This window comes from Manis javanica, chromosome 7 (assembly GCF_040802235.1).
Source record: "Manis javanica isolate MJ-LG chromosome 7, MJ_LKY, whole genome shotgun sequence".
NCBI classification, from domain to species: Eukaryota; Metazoa; Chordata; class Mammalia; order Pholidota; family Manidae; genus Manis; species Manis javanica.
This window is the reverse complement of record NC_133162.1, coordinates 27,450,315-27,464,140: the sequence shown is the minus strand read 5'-3', so window position 1 is coordinate 27,464,140 and position 13,826 is coordinate 27,450,315.

The following is a 13,826-nucleotide window of genomic DNA, read 5'->3' as shown; positions in this document are numbered from 1 at the left end:
GGGGTTTGGTGAGGGGGAGAGGGGAATAGGAGGAAGATGTGAAGATGGGGGGTGGAAGAAGGGGTTAAGGAGGTGAACGCTGTTGGGAGGGGAAGGCAGCCTGCACACAGGGCCTGTAGGGATGGTCCCTATTCCAACAGAAGAGGTGATGAAAGAGCAATGAAAAGACTAGGAGAAGAGGGAGGCTGGCAGGCCCCATTGCAAGGCTGAGCTAATTTCCACCAAAAGCTCCTGAAAGGGCCGCCATGGACTGGGATGGGGACCACGGCTGGGAGGGGACACCAAAAAGTGCCAGTGTGTCTGAGGCTCCTTTGATGTCTCACCTTGAGCTGTCCCCAGTGGTGTGGAGAAGGTGGGCTCCCCAGCTTCACCCCACCCCTTATAGCCAGGAGAAAGGGCAGTGGCAGGAGGCGCCTGTGTTTCAGACACTTGAGGGCAGAGCGCCTGCCCCCTCATGAGTGGGGGACAGGGGCTGTACAATCTGGATTGTCTGTGTCCTTTCTTCTGAGGCCTGCCCTGTCATGGGTAAGCCACACCAATAGGGAGGGTATGTGGCTCAGCCTAGGGAAAAGGCTAAACCCTGATCAGAGGGATGGATCAGAGAGCAAAAGGCAAGGACAGTGTGACTTGGATTCCTTAAGTGGGGTGGATAACCCAGCTCAGTTGAAAATCTGATTTATGGCTCTGCTTAGTACTGGACCTAGCAGATCTGTAAGCATGAGCACAAAATGGAAATATGAGAGCCATCAGGACTGATCTGCTTTCTTTCCAGTCTCAGGCCTCTGAATTAAAATCCTAGCATGTGCCCCCAAGCACATCCCTGCCCACGCCCCGCTCTAGCTTCTGATCACCTGCCCTGGCTCACCTACAGCATGTGCTGTGGCCCAGAACGGGGCTGGCCCTGCAAGCACAGGTAGTGATGTCCTCCTTGATGGCTGGAGGGGGCTGCCCGCTCTCCAGCTCCTGGCTCCCCATCTGGGCTACTCTATTGCCGCCCTGGCCCACAGCCCACCTTCACACTCGGTAAAACATCAGCCTGCTGGAAATCACCAGTCTTGAGTGTCCCCAGAAAGAGATCCTGATCCCAGATAACTCAGGGCTGGGTTCAGCTTCTTGATAAATAAGAGCACCCCAACATCTGAGACAGGATTGAAAGAGCAGCAACTATCCTACCCGCAGCTCTGCTGTGCGGATCTCCTGCCTCAGGCCCAGACACTGTGAAGGGAATGAATCTCTGGGCTGGAGCTAAGGCCTCTCAGTGAACTCTCCCGGACAGAGGCATTCCTATCTCTCCATTGTGCTGGCTAGGGAGACACATTCAAGGGTGCTTGTTTCCTCAGGAACACAAAGGATAAGGAACCGCCCAGTTCTGGCCATTTTGTGTGAAATCTGCTGATAGTTAGGAAACTGGAGTTGCTGCCTCTCACCCAGCAGCTTTTCAAACAATTCCAAGAGGACCCCTGGCTTGCAGAACCCGACTACAGGCTGGAGGAGGTAATGAATAGGAAGCTAGTAGTATGGTCCAGGGAGAGGAACAGGTGGTTTCTGATTCCTTTGAGGTAATTTTGTATTCTGAGGGCGGCCACTGGCCAGTGAGGATTTGGATGGACTCAAGGAGGCTCATCATGGACAGACCCCCATCCCTGAGAGCTCACAGCAGAGCTGGACTGCTTCATTCACAGGGACCCACTGGGCAGCATGGCCTTTCCCTGCCCAGAAGAGCATTCTCCACGTGGGTGGGACTACCCACAGTGCCCCTGGGCACAGGTGACGCAATACAGCTTGAGGAGTTTTCTCCAAAGGTGCCTTTCATTCCTAGGATGTTTAGTCTTAACTCAAGAAGTTGCAAATGTGGCAATCAAGTGGGAGCTCCTGACGACTTCGTGTCCAGTAGTTCTCCATATCCTCAAATGTCTGCTGGCACTTGACTTTTCCTAAGTGACCATATCCCACTAGTAAGGGCCACCAATTTCGGAGGAGTCCTGTGGTTCAGGCTGCATCTTACCCATTCAGCAAAACCCAAGAGGCTTGAACTTGAAACCAAAACTCCCGGGTTTAACTCTTGGCTCAACAACTTCCTAATCATATGGTTCTGGGCAAGTTTCTTTTGAGACTTAGTTTATCTATCTGCAAAGCATTGCTGATAAAGCCCTGCCCTGCTGACCTTAAGGACGGTTTTAGGATTAAAACAGAATATAGAAGTCTATAATGCACAAGACAAATTTAATTCCTTGGACACACCGCTCCTACACGGAAAGTCATGCTTAAGGTAGGTACCTTCAGCCAGAACTTGCTAGTCATCTTCTCTGAAGTTCAAGGATCCCAGAACTGTCTGCGTCCATATCCATTCTGCGCAACTGATGCCAACAGAATGGAATGATGGTGTTTCAGTTGAGATTATGATAAAAGTAGTCTTTGATTGAAAATATTTCTTAGAAGAGCTTCATAACCACATTACAAGCCTTGTTGCCCATCTTCATCATGACGCCCACTTGGTGAATAGGTCCCATTGCTTTCACTGGGATAAAATTTGGGTCACATGCTGTCCTTTTATAGACACTGAGAAGAGGATTACCCCGTTTCCACCACCAGTGTACTCCCTTTTCACAGCACACCCATCTCAGCCGGCCTTTTCAGTGTTATCCGATCTACTAGACCATGACAAAGAGCCCAGAGTAATCAAAGCCTGTAGGATAGAAGAAACTTGTGGCCCAGTTCCCAAGAAGTTCTCCATGTAAGTTCTCCTGGGATAAATCTCCTTCTGTTTTCTAGACAAAAGACCCCTGGGATGGTTCCCAGTCCAGGTTCTATAGGCTGCAAGCCACCTTCTGTATTCTATATAGTGATTCTCAACCTTTTTCACCCAATAAATATAATAGGACACACTCCATAAGTAACAGTGGAGTCATATAACAATGACTCTCAATGGAAGACATTAGAAACCATTTATCTATAACAAAGATTCCTGCATATAAGAGCTTAACCTTATATAACACAATATAACACCAGTCATCTGCCTGACAAAAAAACTGAGACTTGAGTAGCAAATTTTCAGCAATAAATATGGCAGGCCGAGCAAGCAGACCTGAGCAGGCTAAGTCAGACAGAATCCTCCCCTACCTGTCTCATAACAAACACCACAGCAGGCACCAGGGCCCTCCACAAGCCCCAGCCTCTTCATACATCAGAATGGACTCACGAGATACACTGGGGAGTTCGAGTATACAACGTCCTATTGCAGCTGTCCAAGCTCAGGAAGCCAAGCAAGCAGCATTTTGTGCTCTCACATCAGGGACCTCACAGACAAGCTGGGGGGTGACTTGCCTCCTTATCAAAATGATCCACTTGCACCTTTTACTTCTTTCCCATCACCTCCCGATATAAGTCCTACTGGAATACATTCTGCATCTTCCATCTCTCCAAAGAGAATCTTTTTGAATGAGACTCTCAGCTTTCTTTCTATTTCTAGAGGACCCGCCTGAACATCCATGTCCATCTGTCCATGCCTTCTACAGAAGATTGGACAGGTGGAGGCAACTAATCAAACCCAGGTGATGGGAGCAAATGATACCATTGACAAAAAAAGGAAGTTAGTCTTCAGTTGCCTGGCAACTCGGCCATGATCACACCCCCGTGCTGAGTGTAGTCCAGACATCCGAGTGTACATGTGGTCCTGATGTAATCCATCAACATTGTCACTTTCAGGAAGACCTCCAGTTGTAACAGGTTCTGTAGCTGCTGTTGAGTGTTAGTCAGGCCACCTGCAGGACTGGGTGAAGTGGGGGAAGGAAAGGGCTCCATGTGAGTTTGAGAGAGCAGCCTAGAAAGACAGGCAGGAGAGAGAAAGGGGACATAGGACAGAGAGGCTTGGGGAAGAGGACCTGGGAGAATGCAATTCTCCTTTGCCTCAGAGCCACTCACTGGATTTCACAGGAGGCACGGCTGACTGAATGTGCCAAGCCTGGGGAGAGGGGAGACTGGAGCACCAGGGCCGGTCCCCCTGGTGCTCACTCTTCCAGCAAGCATCCTTGAGGGGCTTCAGGGCAATCCCCCAAGACACCAACTTGTACCCCACTCCCAGGGCCCCAGTACAGGAGACACATATTTTTCCATCCTGAAGCCTCATTCCAGTCATAATTCATTCCACAGGTACTTACTGAGGGCCAGCTATAGGGTAAGGACTATGCTTAACTCTTGGGATGAAGCAGCAAATAAGTCCACTGAGGTCCCTGCCTCATAAAACTTGTATTCTCGTGAAGAAGATAGGGATTAAACACATACACAAATTATTTATGATTTATAATCATAAAAGGCACTTCCAGGGAGGGGTACAGAGTTGCTACGAGGATATATACCACAGGAGACCTGAATTTCTGAGGCCGACGAGGAACAGAATGCTGATTTCTACCTCTTTAACCCTTGTCTCTGCAGCAAACCAGGTTTTCTGACATTCAGAAACTATGCACAAGGAATCAGATGGAGCTAAAATGCCAAGGAAGGAGAAAGTTACAAAAAATGCCAGAAATGCTGAGCCTTACAGTGACCTTTACCCTCAGGGTCACTGGAATGTGAGCTGAGCTATGTGAGCAAGCTGAGACTGTGAGCGAGGTTGACTCTCGCATTAGGTTCTTTCCTAAAATGAGGAATCCAATCACTGTTTCACTCCTGAAACTGGTTGTCACCTCAACTCCTGGAAAAGAGACCGAAATTACTAAGGGAGCTAGAATAGCTGGTGAAACTGAAAATCGATTAGAAATTTTCTGAGGTGATGGTTTCATAGGTGCATACCCATCACCAAATTCATCAAGTTGTACACATTAAATCCATGCAGCTTTTTTTTATGTCCATTGTATCTCAGTAAAGGCCGATCATACTTCAAAACCTTTTTGTTTTAATTCCTTGAACAGGAATTCAGAACCAAAACCTTTATTTTCTTTCATTCTGTTGGCCCTGTAATCGCAAATCTAGAAATCTATCCTGATATTTCTATCAGCATATTAATAATACTTTTTTTAAAGCTGAAAAAGAGGAAGTCCAAACATCCAACAATAGAAACAAATTAAATAAATTGGGCTACACTTTGTGCAGAAATTAACATTTTTTAATATTAAATGTCATGAGAAAATGCTCACGCCCATGTTATGTGAAAAATTCTGACACATGCATCTACAGAATCCAAATGTTATGTGTATATTATACTTAGATGCCTGGGAAAAAAGGATTAATATTAAAGAATTAAAAATTCAGTAGTGGTATCTCTGGATGGTATAATTACAGATGCTCCTTATTTTGTTACTTTTTTCTATAGTGATTATGAGGACTTTCATATTTAGATAATTATATTTTAAAAGCCAGTAGTCATTTCTTACTTTCATAAAGACTTGAGGTTCATTTTCATATCAGACTTAGAGAACCTCTTGCATGATTGAGTTCCCCACACTAGCTCTCCACATCAGCAAGAAATCCTTGTGGTTCATTTCTTGGCATGGGAGTCATTTGCTTATCACCTGCTTGCTCCACGACTTAGTATTAATCCCTGCTTCCTTGGAGATTACAGTTGGGGAAGAATATGGGTGATCAGTATGAAAATACCTAAAATGACAAGTAATATATGAGACATACAGCACCTAATAGCAGTTCAGAAGAACAAAGGTGATTGGATTTGGAAGTGGGAAGGTCAAGAAAGGAATTTTGAAGGGAATGGCATTGAGATGGATTTGAAAGGATGAATAATATTGTGAGAGGTGAAAAGAGACCATAGTAACCATTTATTAACCAGCCACTCACCTGACACTTTACAACGCATTATCTCAGTTAATTCTCACACATCCTTAGGGGGTAGGTTTTTATTATCACCATTAAACATGTAAAGAAACTGAATATCTGGGAGATAACTTATGGGGGAATCAGGTCTGACTACAGCAATAATGTGTGTGATCCATACAGAGACAGCATCATGTGCAAAGGTAGGCAGGGGCAACATTATGTGCACTTTCAGAAGAACAGTCCCAGTTTGACTGAAGGAAAGGAAGTAAGACAGGGAAGAGGGTCAGAAAGCAAATACGGAAGGCCTCAAATGGCAGACATTTAATTCATTAGGCAATAGACAGAGGGCTTTGAACAGCACAATGATGTCAAAGCTACATTTTATGAAAAGTAGTCTGACAACAGGAAGGGTCGATTTGGGGAGAAACTGGAAGCAAGGAAATCATTTGGAAAGTTGCTGTGCTAATTTAGGGACAGATAATGAAAGCCTGAAATAAGAAAGAGAAAGGGATGCAAAGATGTGAGACATCCATAGGCAGATCCTGCAGGGGTTAGCCCCTGATTGGATGTGGGGCCTGAGAGAGAGATCAAAGGCCCCAAGGTCTCAAACCCCTAAGACTGGAAGGACAGTGAGGCTATTCATGGGGAGTGGAGGGAGAAGGGTCAAAAGGCACAGGTTTCAGCAGGAAGGTGATGAATTCAGCTTTAGGCATGTTTCAGTCTAAAGTGTTAATGGTACCCTCAGATGATGAAATTGAGAGGCCATTGGACAATCTGGGTTAGAGTTTGAGACAATAATAGACACTGGGGAGAGTGATGGGGGGATCATGTGGCTAGAAGTATTTATTGAAGCCAAAGGAACAGCTGAGATTACCCAAGGGTTGCAAGAAGAAAGAAAAGAGTTTAAGGACTTGGGGGAAGGAAGAAGAGCCAGAAAGGGAGAGAAGAGCCATAAGAGAGACAAGAGAAGAACCAAGAAAGGATTTTCAAGGCACAAAAGTCAGAAGAGTGTTAAGAAGGGTGATCCACAGTATTAAATGGTGCTTAAAGGTCAAGAAGTGTCCTGATAAATTAAAAACTTTTGGATGTTCAGACCAGAATCACTCAGGTGACCTTGGAAAGTGAGAAGGCTATGGATGCCTAGTTTGGAGGAGTGGGGGTTAGAGGTTAAGGGCTGTGTGGGGAGACAATGAAAGAATGGCCCCATTTAATTACAAAAGTGGTTTATTAAGTATGTTTTGAATACCTACTGTGTTACCTTGCACATCTGCAGGGATGTCCCAAAAAACTGGAACCAATGTCTTTGTGTTCATATTCTACATGCCTCAGTTCATTCCAGCTTTAAAGAGCTTTATTGAGATATAATTCACATACTACACAATTCATCCATTTGAAGTGTCCAATTCAATGGTTTTTAGTATATTCACAGATATGTGCTGATTTTAAAGGAGAAACATTTGGGTGTAAACTGTGGGAGTCAATTCCTACAATTTATGCCGTAAATGAGGGAGAAAGAGGACCCCAAACACCAGAACAAATTCTCTACTTGTACCCTCCCAAGCAGAATTATTAAACATTTAGAGTTCTCAAAGATGCGTTGCCTAAAATGGCCACCAGGGGGCAGCAGAACCCTTGCCCTGTCCCATATGTTACCCACCCTCCAACATGGTTTGTGCGCTCAGAGGGTCCCCAACCTAGGGACCATGCCTCTCCCCAGCTCCTTCTTGTTACTTATTCTTTTCTTCTGCGTGACTCTAAAGGATCATGTCTGGTCCTGCTAACAGATCCTCACCCACAGGGATTTATCATGCTGGAAGCCTAGCCGCCCCCTGTTTGCTCTGAGTCCTCTGAGAAGCACACACCAAGACTGGGTGATGGTGCAATGGTTTTAATGGGGAAACACCTGTGATAGAAAATAGGAAGGAAGCCAGGCAAGGCTAGGAGAGCTGTCAGCCCCTGAGTGCAGGAGAGGGTAGGAAGGTCAGGCAGAGTTCTGCAGTGTGGTCGGTCTAAGAAAGTTTGCCAAAACCTTAGGGGAGCCAAAATAAATCATCAGGGGAGTTCTGTCTCCCAGACAAGCACCTGCCTCAGTATCTCTGCAAAGCTCAATTACTGGCTGGGCTGTCCTAGTAAGCGGAAGTCCAGGCTCTTCACCTGGAAGTATGCCCCAGGTCAATCCTCCACCATTAGTCAGAGGTCTTCGAGGCCCATTCGCTTTGCAGCCTTTGGAGAAGAGACAATCTCAGCCCTCAGGAGTGTCTGCCAAGTGCCATCTCCATTTCCCACCTCGGATGGGACAATGCAATCTCCACCTCTCACTTCCTGTGCTGATTGCGCTCCCCTACCTCCAGCGATCAGAGAATAGGCTCCTCCCATTCCCTGCCTTTGAGTTCCTGCTTTCCTGGAAGAATCCAGGTACATGCACCCACCCAAGTGAGCCCTACCTTTTCCATGCCTCTGCCTTTGGCTCCTTCTTGATAATAAACCCACCTTCTTGACTGAAACTTGAAGGAGGTAATGGGATTTAGCTGGGTGCTGGCTTTAGCCTTGACGCACAGGCCCAGGAGCCAGCCTGCTCTGGCAGGAAGCCAGCTGGCCAGTATCAAGTCCCCATCCCTTTCCTGGGATCCTGCTGTCCCAGATGACCCTCTCCTGGCACTGAGCCAGAGGTATGGTCCTGGCCTCAGCCAAGGCCAAGTACATGATAAGGCAGCCATAGCTTTGCTAGGTGGTCCAGGGCACCACGTAGCTCTTGCGGGGAGTGGAGGGGAGCAAGAAGAAGAAGTAGGCATGTATCTAAGGAAAGCAGAGGCTTGGTAAGGGGGGGTGTTGGGGGAAAGACTGCTGGGTGCCATGCACGGGAACTGACCGGGTCAGTAGTCCCTTGGGCAGCCCTGAACACTTCGGGGGCTGAGGGTCACTCTGGGCATGGAGCTCTGGGTTTGGCTTCTTTCCCTCTGGCTGGTTTTCAGGGAAAGACACGTTTGGGATGAAGATAGTTGGCTCTCTGGGCTGCTGCTTGAAAGGAGGACATGGAGAAACCAAGTATTCTGCAAGAGCATGTCTGGGCCAGGTGACACTGCAAATCCACAGTCCCCTAGGGAAAAAGAAGCAAATACCTGTGTTTTAAAAGTGAATCCAGCCAGCCTATGGTATGGGAGCAGCACAGAAGTAATCTGGAAATCACCAGGATTACATTATTTTACACCACGATGTCTAAGGTGAAGCTGGGGCACATGTGGGACTTTCCCTGTTCCCTCTTGGGCAGGGAGAGATGGAGAAGAGAGGTGGGGTTGGGGAGTGGAGCAGGACGAAGCCATGTCTATATGACCAGAGGGCCTGGCAGGCTACAACTTGCCCAGGAGCCAGGAACCTAGTTCCAGGGGTCACGGAGCCAGGATGAGACCTTGAGGGCAGTGGCGGGTGTGGGAGGGCAGAGGAGAGGATCCATCCACTTCCCTTTCATCCTCTGCTTAGCAAGTTTGTTCTGTGCTTGGAAAGAACTACCTGCTAGACAAAATCTTTGAAGTACCTACCACACACCCAGCAGGTGTACCTCATATAGTCCCACCGTATCATCCCCTACCCCATAGCCCCCCAGGCTGGCACAACTCTTCTGAGCAAAATAAAGTTAAATATGTGATAAATACTTATAAACTGTCAAAGCACCCAGCGCAGTACACACTAAAAAAAAAGTTAAACGGATCTGTTTCAAGACCCTCATTTTCCTTTAACCAATTTTAAGGTAAGGGCACCTCTATTAGGAGGGGCCCCTCCCTTCCTTGAACCCGTACGCCACTCGGTGTGGTATGGTGACACTTGGCCCTCACCAGATACTATCCTGCCCAGTTGGCTGTTGTGCTTTGTCCTGTTTCTTTGAAATCTGTGAGCTCCCCAGGGGCAGGACCAGAACTCTGGCTCCATTCTTCCCCACAGCAGAGGCTGACTTTCCACTGGGCACAAGGAAGCCTCAGGGCAGCATGCATTCCCCAGGTGGGGACACTGGCCCAGAGGGAGGGACAGGGAGAGCAGCAGACTTGGCCGGGCAAGGCTTGGAATGGGGGCGGGCACAGAGGGAAGCTTGGCTTGGGACGCCTCCAGCTGCTGTCTGGATCTCACAGTGCTGCTGTGCCCTGCTCAGCTGCTGTGTCAATGCCAAGCAAGGAGGACGTCAGCTGTGGAAGAGGTTACTGTTGGGCAAAGGGAAGGCCAGAAAGAGCAGGCTGTCTGTGCACCCCCTGGGCTGAGGCTAGATGGACTGGGGAAAGCTTGCCTTTTGGGGGCAGGGAAGCTCTGGCAGGAGTCTGCAGGGAACAGCAGGTAGGGAGGGAAAGAGGGAGGGAGAGAAACAAGAGGCAGGAAGTGGAGAGCTAGGAATGGCTAAGGTCCCATACCTTTCATTTATGAGAGAGGGACGCACTGGTTCGGAATTCTGGCAGATACTTGAAATCTCTGTCGGGGCACTGTATGCAAAATGGGGTGTACCTCTCCTAGCACAAGAGCACAGCTGGATGGCTGCCTCCTCTCCCAGTTTGGTTCAGAGCAGAGTCAGGGCAAGAAAAGATTTTCCTTTCACTCATTTATGTGTGGTTGGAGGGGCAGGGCCTGTATCTGTCTGTCCTCCCTGCTGTCCATCTTAGATGGATTTTTAGGGGTGGGCTGCCTTCCCAGGCTGGGGGAAGATGGCCTGCAGGAAGTCAGGCCACCACAGAAATCTCCAGACTGGCTCTGGGCCTGTGATCTTTGTCCCCAAGTGTCACCACCCAGGCTGAGAGTCCTCAGGTCACTTTGCCCAAACACATTAACTGTTCCCAATCTATCTGATCAGGAGACATAACCCCAGGTCTCATAGGTCATAACAACCTGGCAGAGGTTTCTCTGCTGGTGCTCATACCTGCACACACAAGCATGCGTGTGTGCATGCCATATGCACTCTTGTTGTCCTGTGCTTGACAGCAGAGAACCTGGGGGAGGAGGGCTACAGAGGCAGGTAGTGAGGATACACTCCGGTGACACAGGGAGCTGGCTGGACAAGGGCACCAGTCTCCTCTCCTCTAGGGTCACTCAGCAGATCCATGGCATGTCTCTCTGGCCTAAGGCCAGTAGGAGCCAGGTTTGTGGGTCCTAGTAAGCAGAGAGTTGGTGCAGAATCTTTTTCCCTCTTTAGGGCCTCCAAACTCAACTGCCCTTCTCCACATCCATCCTTCATGGCCCTTGGGATTTAGCGTTGCCTTCTCCAGGAAGTCTTTCCTGATTCTCCCAAGATGGTCTGGTGTGTGCTTCTCAGCTGGACTCCGTAGCACCCTGTGCTAAGCTCGTTCATCCAGTGTTATAAGGATCTCCTCCACTATGGTGAGCTCCCCAACGTCAGGCGCTCCTTATGACCTGAGCACTTACCACTGGGACTGGAACCCTGTGTTGTTCCATCAGTGTTTGCTGCATGAGTGAACCAGTGTACTCATCATCCCGTTTTGCTCAATCTCCTCTGGAAACCAGCGGTGCTGAGACAGGCTCCAGAAGGGCAGACCAGCCTGATTCCCTCTCCTCTGGGCAGGGGAGGGGTCTGCTCACATGATCTCTCCTGGCTGTCTGCTGCCTCCTGTCGGCATAGAGAATGGGCTGGGGCAAACACTGGGCCACATGCAGGAGCTGGTGTCCCTCCATTCTCCACATAGCCCCCGTCCTATGGGAGAACCTGTGGTCTGGGTGTAAGGACAGTCTGGGCAGCTGTGACCCTTGTCCTGATGCCGTGGGCAGCGTGGACAGATCCATGGGGCTCGTTGGCTCATAGTTTGTCTCAGTGTGCTTGTTTATTTGAACAAGCTGACACTCTGATCTCAGGATCTGGCCCAGTGGAAATGGCAGTGGCTGGGAGGCTTGGGTCCAACCCATGTCAGTCATTGGGAGGAGGTGGGACTAGTTCTGTCACTCACAGAGCAGAGCCCTAGGTCAAGGGAATGTATTATCTTTCCTTATGAACACCCAATGTTGGGCTTAGATCTGGACTAAAAAGTGTAAAAGAGGGAGGCAGGAGAAGTGAGAAGGACAGAGCTGGAGAGCATCTGGGACAGGAGACAGTCCTGAGGTCCCTGAGCAGCTCTGGGGCTCATAGCCAGGCCTTCTGTAAGCCTTACCTCCCCAGGCTCAGAGCCTTATGGATAGGGCAGGCCTCTCCTTACAGGGAGCCTAGAAGGGTAAAAAGCAGGAAATGCCAAGTGGGCTGTCCAGGTTGTATGAAGATCCGTGAACTTTCTCCCTACCTATCCCCTTTGGCATCTGGCTGGGGACAGTTACAGGCACACAGTAAGCTGCACCTCCATCTCTCTTTTTCTTTCTGCAGCCTAATGTGCCATATAAAAAACCCAAGGCCTGCATGTTCAAGCTCCCTCTCCCTAAAGGTGTCAAGAAAACAAAACAGGGAGGCCAAAACTGTCCCCAGTGCTGGGACCTGTCCATGTCATTATAAGCATTGGTGAGAATCACATGATTTCCTGGTCTAGAGGTCACTCATGTGCAGAGGGCCTATCCCAGGGGCCCACATCCTTTTCCCCAAACCCTGGGAGGCCAGAGCTAGTTATGTTGACTTCCCACTTGCAAGGGAGATGCACAATAAATTAGGTCTGCTTGTCCCATTTCAAGGAAGAGAAACCAAGGCATAAGCATTGAAAGAGTACGATAATTGAGAGGGGCAGATATGAAGCTGGGAAGAAACAGGCTCAGGAATCTTACATGCCATCCTCCTAAGTGTCATCTTATTTCCCCAGCATGGTCAGCTACTGTGTCACCTCCTGCCTACTGTGACATAGGGAAAGAAACTGAAATCTACAAAGGGTGTGACTTTGGTCAACCAAGAAGCAATGCAGTCAGTGTGCTAATGCCCAGGACTCTGGGGTCTTCCCCATGGGTCCAGGAAGCAGGGCCCAGCAGAGTGCACCCACACATTTCAAACCCTTACTCAGGTCACGGGGGCCAACAGAGGGACTGTCTTGACAGATGAGGCAGCTGATTTTGCAGCCAAGAGTGACTCATAGCCACAGGAGAGGAAAAGGGGAGAAGTAATGACCCCCTCACCCCCACCCGCTGCAAGTCTGCGTCTTCCTGAAAACCCAGGGAAGCTCTGGGGTTGGGCTACTCATCTCCCCCACCCCCCCAGGAGGACTGCCCTTCCAGGAAAGGCCACTGTTTCCCAGGGAAGCCTACTGGCCTCTGGCTGGGCTGCTCAGCCTGCTTGGGAAGGTAAGCTCATTAAAGAGAGGCCTCCCCACCAGGGCAGGGGAAGGGAAGGGTTGCTGCCACTCTGAGAAGTGTCTCCACGTTCATCTCACTTGACAGTGCCTTCCTGGGGGCATGTCCTTTCTTTGTGGGTGGAGGAAAATTTGACAGGACAAGCAATATCTTGTCCTCTCTGCAGTAGGAAGAGACAGAGGAGGCCTCTGAACTGTCCTTCCTCCCTTCAGGTGTTCCTCAGGTGTGACAAAGGTGAGATAAATAAAACAGTGCAAGGTGCTGGAGAGAGATCAGCCACCAGGACTCCGATGGGAAGCAAAATCAAATAAGAGGTCAGGCCCAGAATTCCTCAGAAAGATCCTTACCCCTAGCAAAGGGCAGGAAGGGAGGGATGAGACGCCAGCCTTAGGCAGTCCCCTGCAACTACCTGCAATCTAGAAATATCCTCACCTGATGGACATTCTGCCAATTCTGGGCCCAGCCCTGGACACCGAGACAGCAAGTCCTGATTACATTTGTGCCTCAAAGGGGTGCCTGAAGAGTCATAGACAAGTGGGAACTTGACTAGGAAGTCGTTAGGCACAAACACTGGAGCACCAGGCTTATGTGGCAGGTGCACAGCAATTTACAAAACAAGCAAACAATTTTTGTGTTCCTCTTAGCAAACATGAAGCCCAGAATCTCCAAAGTTCCTGCATTTAGTAGAACCATTTATTCTAAATACCTTTATCCTTTTTTTCTGCACCTGATATTATTGTGTTTATTTTGTTAATTGTCCCTCCCACCAGAATGTGAGCTCCATGAAGGCAAGAATATGGAGTTTGTTTACTAGA